This window comes from Silene latifolia, chromosome 4 (genome assembly GCF_048544455.1).
Source record: "Silene latifolia isolate original U9 population chromosome 4, ASM4854445v1, whole genome shotgun sequence".
In the NCBI taxonomy this organism is placed as follows: domain Eukaryota; kingdom Viridiplantae; phylum Streptophyta; class Magnoliopsida; order Caryophyllales; family Caryophyllaceae; genus Silene; species Silene latifolia.
The window spans coordinates 35,187,766-35,193,729 of NC_133529.1; the positions used below are offsets into that span (position 1 = coordinate 35,187,766).

The 5,964-nt window shown below is 40.6% G+C and overlaps 1 non-coding gene across 1 annotated transcript; it reads left to right on the forward strand.

The window, feature by feature from the left end:
• The first annotated feature begins 5,125 nt into the window (after window positions 1-5,125).
• On the forward strand, window positions 5,126-5,232 carry LOC141654601 (small nucleolar RNA R71). Its single transcript, XR_012548157.1, has one exon. It is a non-coding gene; the product is annotated as a small nucleolar RNA R71 (small nucleolar RNA).
• Window positions 5,233-5,964: the final 732 nt, after the last annotated feature.

A 5,964-nucleotide genomic window follows, 5' to 3' on the forward strand; every position in this document is an offset into this window, starting at 1 on the left:
CCCAAACCAAAATAGACATTATTGCTAATGTCAAAAATTGGGGGAGTTCATGGATAAGGATGCTTGCATGAAACTACCATTGTCATTTTGGATTTTACATGGTGGGAACAATAAAAGAAAAACCTTAATGAGACCGAGGTGTGAGTCCTCTAAATGATGTTAGGACTCAAAATCATTATCAAGATAAAAATTATATGAAAAACAAGAGAAATAAACAAAGCTTAAAGGAGGTGTAGGAGACTCACAAAATATTGTGGCATCCTTCCAAGAGCTTGCTAATCCTCAATCTTCGCCCATGGCGTCATCACTATCATCTCCATCATTATCACCAACTTCTTCACTAGCATCATCATCATCATCTACCTCCATAGATCCGGAGTTATCATCACTTGCACTTGAACTTCCTTCTTCTTCCTCACTACCCTCTTCTTCTTCACCTTCTTCATTTTCTTCTTCATTTTCTTCACCTTATTTTCCACCACTCTCAACAACAACAACCTCCTCTTCACCCAAGCTAGCATCCCTATAAGCACTAGGAAAGAAGACTTCCCTATCCGTCCAACTAGGCAAAGGACAAGATGGGTCAAGAAGTCCTTGCCTAGCTAGATGTAAGAGAGGCGGATATTGTGCTCTATATACATTGACTCGATCCTCATGGGCTTGCTTGTGCATTTCTTGCATCAAAAGAGTCAAGTAGTTATTCCCCGCCTTAACATTTTCGGTTTGAAACTCATGGTAGGTGAATGGGTAGGGTGGAGTGATAATAGAGGAGGAGGGCTCGGTGATGTCCTCCATTTGGTGTTGGATCATGTTCCCAACTTCCTCGGAGAGTGGGAGAAGGTAGTGTGGCCTATGGACATTGAGCCGGCAAATTTTGTTCGGTAAAGTGAAGGACTTGGCATCTTTTGTAACCCACTCAAATTCGTTGTCAAGATTTTCGTACTTTATCCAATGGAATTTGTGAAACATAGTGGCTAAATCAATGATGTGGTCTCCCTTAACCGGTTTATAAGTACCATCTTTGTTGAAGTTCCGGTTGAAGTGCTTTTCTAACCATGTTACCAATCCCCCATTTACAATAAAAGTCGTGCCTTCCTTTCCTTGGTCGACCTTAAGCCATATTTCGATCAAAAGTCGAAGAATATTGTACCTCTTGGTGAACTCTCTACCAACATTCAAGGTTGACTCGAGATAAATAAAATCAAGCTCGGTGAAGTGGTTTGTTCCCTTTCTAGCAATCAAAGCATGCCCAACAACCTTGTGCCACACCCTTATACCCGGATGATGGACATAAAGGGCACGAAAATCATGGTAAGACATAAACTTTCTTCCGGTAATAGCCTTCCATAAAGGAGCGAGATCATATTTTGTGAGGGGTTTCTTCACATAGGTCGAGTCATTGCAAAGGCCAAAAACTTTACCAAACTCGTCATAAGACATTTTCCTATCAACATTCTCAAGGCGGAATTCACTGTTTGTTTGAGTTTCCACCTTTGTAACTTTCAATGAGCTTAAAAACTCCAAGGTGAGGGATGAATAGGTCAACTCTTGCATATTAAACAAAGTAAGCAATCCCATGGACTCGAAGAAATTCTTGGTTTGTTCAAAGACACCTAATTTGGTCAAGGTCTCTTGGCATATAAACTTGGTGGGTGAAATAGATTTCTTAGCAAGGGCTAAAAATTTCATCCTATGAGCATCGGATGTGAAAATTACCTCCGGATAATCATGTAGTTGTTCAACAATCGGAGCAGAAGTAGTAGTTTCCACCATAGGAGGAGTAGTCTCTTCAATTTCCATCCTTGCACTTTAAACCACCAAAGCCTTTGAAGCTTGTAGAGCTTGTTGCCTTTTTGAGAGATTCTTCTTTGGAAGTGCCTTGTTTTCACCTTTTGTCCTAGCCATCTTCTCCTTGTATGTAGTAACACCTAAAAATTTGCTTGAATTCCTCAAGTTTCAATAAGACACAAATCGATTTAGGATTTTCGAATTTTGCCCTTGTACCCTAGAAAATCGATTTAAACTTTGAGGATTTTGGTGTTTAAATTGCTTGTTGATGACAAAGGAGTGATTTGTTTGAGTTTTGAGGGAGTTTGGTATTAATTTGGATGAATTTTGTTGAGAAAATTGATTTTGGTGGATGGAGGGATTGAGGGTTTTGAGGATGTGTTTGTGTTTTGAATGAGTAAAATGAATTGGAAAAGGTGGGGTTTTAATCCCGTTATATTTGAATTGCACAGGGGAGACGAGCGGATCTGGGTCGGGACGCTTGGATTATGTTTCAGCTTGTTTCAGAAAATAAGACCGTACTGAGACGAGCGTCTTCTGATAAAGACGAGCGTCTTTCTGGAGGGAGATAAGCGGATTTCCTTGAGGACGCTTGGATTCCTTGTCAGGAGGAAATCGTAAATTTTACCAGCAGTAGGACGAGCGGATCCTCTGTGAGACAAGCGTCTTGACTGAGACGAGCGGATTCTGTATGGAGACGCTCGGATCTTCAGTCAGACCAAAATCTTTCTTTTCCAGCTCTCTCAGAACGAGCGTCTTCTTCCCAAGACGCTCGGATTGTCATCAGGACGAACGGATTCTTGTCGGGCTGCTCGGATTGTCCCTGTACCTCACGGATTTAGTTCCACCCGTAGATATTTCATAACCCGTGTCATTTACTCTTCATTCCCTTGGTCTTCATTGTGGGGGCACTATGAAGGCTTGGATAGCCTAGGCAATTGCTATCCCCACACTATGTCAAAATACTACACATCAATAAACATATAAGTCCCTCCCTCACTTTCTCTCGAAATGAAAATCTTGATCAAGGCATAAAAATACAAAGCCAAAATTGACAAAGATGCAATACAATAAGTAAAATGCAAGTTAAAGGGTTAGAATATTTACAAATGGTGGTTTAGGGAGGACTTCACCAAACTCTCATCCATGTATGAGATGTCAAGGGGGCATAGCCAAGGTGTTGTTGATGTTGCTCAACACCTTGAAGAAGTAGTCGAATGCTTGTTCATTGTTATGATAAAGATCCCCAATAGACCTTTTCACATGTTGTTCTTCATTGTGGTCTTGGGTCATAGCATTACCAATATAAGGATTGAATAACCCTTCAAACTCATCATCCCAAAGACCGCATACTTCATCTACTTGTTCCCCAATAGTATCATGAGTTGATGAGAACAACTCCTCTTTCTTCTTGTTATTATGGTCAATGAGGCCTTCCTCTTCTCTTGTCATGAGTGGTGGTGAGCTATTCAAGCTCTCATTCTTGTTGAAACATTCTTGCTCTTTGGATGGAGCATCTTGGAGATTACCCATCTTCTTCTCCCATATGGGTGGTGATTCTTTACCCATAGCTTGTTCTTTGCATTGAGATGCCAACCTCTTCCTATCACTTTCTCGGCTATAATGATCAACCATGAAACATGGCTCATGTAGTCGGGGAGCTCTCATTGTCTTGTCAAGATTAAAAGTGATCGTTTCATCTCCCACTTCGAGTGTGAGCTCTCCATGTTTCACGTCAATCACCGCTCCCGCAGTGTGTAAGAAAGGTCTTCCTAGAATGATAGGAATGTTGGAGTCTTCTTCCATGTCAACAATAACAAAGTCCACCGGGATGAAGAACTTGCCAATTCTTACCGGCACATCTTCCCATACCCCTAAAGGTGTCTTCGTTGATCGATCCGCCATTTGAAGTGTGATATTAGTGCACTTAAGCTCTCCCATTCCTAGCCTTTTGCACACCGAATATGGCATGACACTCACACTTTCCCCAAGGTCAAATAGAGCTTTGTTGATTGTGGTGTCGCCAATGGTACATGGAATAGAGAAGCTTCCCGGATCCTTTAGTTTTGGAGGTGAACTTGTAGGATGGCACTACTCACCTTAATGAAAGCAATAGTCTCAAGTTTCCGGATGGATTTCTTCTTTGTAAGAATATCTTTCATGTATTTCGCATAGGCCGGAACGTGATTGATCAATTCCGTAAATGGAATTGAGACTTCCAAGTTTTTCACAATCTTCATAAACTTCCCAAGTTGTTCATCAAACTTAGGCTTAGCTTGACGACTTGGAAATGGAAGTCGAATCACAATAGGCTCTTTCTCTTTAGCCTTCTCTTCATTCTCCTTTGAAACTTCTTGAACGGTGGTGGGTTCTTCTTCTTTCTTAGAGTCTTCAAGTCTTTCCTTGTCACTAGCATTCACAACATCTTCATCAATGGGCCTCTTAGCCCCTTCATACCTTGTACCACTTATCAAATGGATGACACTCACCGACTCATGTCTTGGGGGATTACCTTGAGGTGGTAATTACCCCTTTTGTCTTTGTGAACTAGAAGATGCTAATTGAGACATTTGGGTTTCCAACATCTTCGTGTGAGCTAGTATGTTGTTAATGGTGATGTCTTTTGCTTGGCTATCCTTTTGCATTTGAGTGAAAAATTCTTGTTGGTTCTTTTACATTTGGAGGACCGCTTTTTGAACATCAAAACCTTGGTCATTTGTTTGATTGTATGGAGGTTGATTTTGATAACCTTGGTTTTTATTGTAAAAGGGTCTTTGAGCTTGGGTTTTCATTGGAGGTGGGGTGTATGTTGTTTGAGGGTTTGAACATTTTGGCTTTTGTATGAGAGGTTCGGTAGAATTTGGTGTTTTCATTATAATAGTTGGAATAATGGGTACCAATATTGTATGCTTGGAAAGCATTCACTTGTTCACTTGTTCCCCTACATTCACTTTGGTTATGTCCCAAAGTTCCACAACTCTCACATACTCCACTTGGAATTGATGAAGATGTCACCATGGCATTAACATGTTGCTTAGGTGATTTGTACGCCTCTTCAAGTTTAGCCATAGCCTTCTCAAACTTCAAATTAATGGTGTCAATATGAGCACTAAGTTGAGCACCCAATTGAGTAATAGAGTCCACTTCATGCTTTCCTCCTCTAGTAGCCTTCCGAGGTCTACTATATTGTGAGTTATGGACCACCATTTCCTCAATCTTGTTCCATGTTTGATTATCATCAACTTCGGTAAACATACCATTTGATCCCATATTGAGAATGTTTCGGGAGTCTTCATATAGACCATTCCAAAATTGTTGTACAAGGAACCACTCGCTAAGTCCATGGTGTGGACAAGATCGACAAGTATACTTGAATCTCTCCCATGCTTCATACAAAGATTCCTCATCCCTCTATTTGAACCCGGTGATTTGGGCTCTCAACATGTTAGTCTTCTCCAGAGGATATAATTTCTTGTAGAAAGCAAGTGCCAATTTCTTCCAAGAGTCAATACCAAGAGTAGCCTTATTTAGGCTCTTCAACCATTGTTTCACGGAACCAATCAAAGAGAAAGGAAATAAGACCCATCGAATTTGGTCTTGAGTAACTCCGGTTTGAGAAATTGCATCACAATAGTCACAAAAAGTCTCCATATGAGAAGGAGGGTCTTCACTAGGCATCCCCCCAAATTGACTTCTCTCAACTAATTGTATAAATGCGGATTTTTCAATGAACTTACCGGTTAAGTGTTGTGGGGTAGGAGTACCATTTAGTAGGTTCTCCTCGGTTGGTACGGAATGTGATGAAAATTTAGGCATTATGGGTTGATTTTGTGGTTGGTTTTGTGTTGGGTTATCCTCTCCTTCTCTTGCAAAAGGGTTGATGAACTTAATGTTATTTGGTTGAATGTCCACAATCTCACCAATACCTCTCAAAGTATTCCTAGCAAGTCTTCTATTGTTGGTCAAAGTTCTTTCAATTTCAAGATCAATGGGTAACAAGTTACCTTGTGATCTCCTAGACATGCAAAATATCAAACAACTTGAAAAAAATTAGAACAAACCTTGAGGAGTTTGACTTCCCCAAGGTAAAGAAAGACACAACTAAAAACAATTAAAGAAAATCAAATCAAGTTAACACCGTCCCCGGCAACAGCGCCATTTTTGGTCGGATCGGTT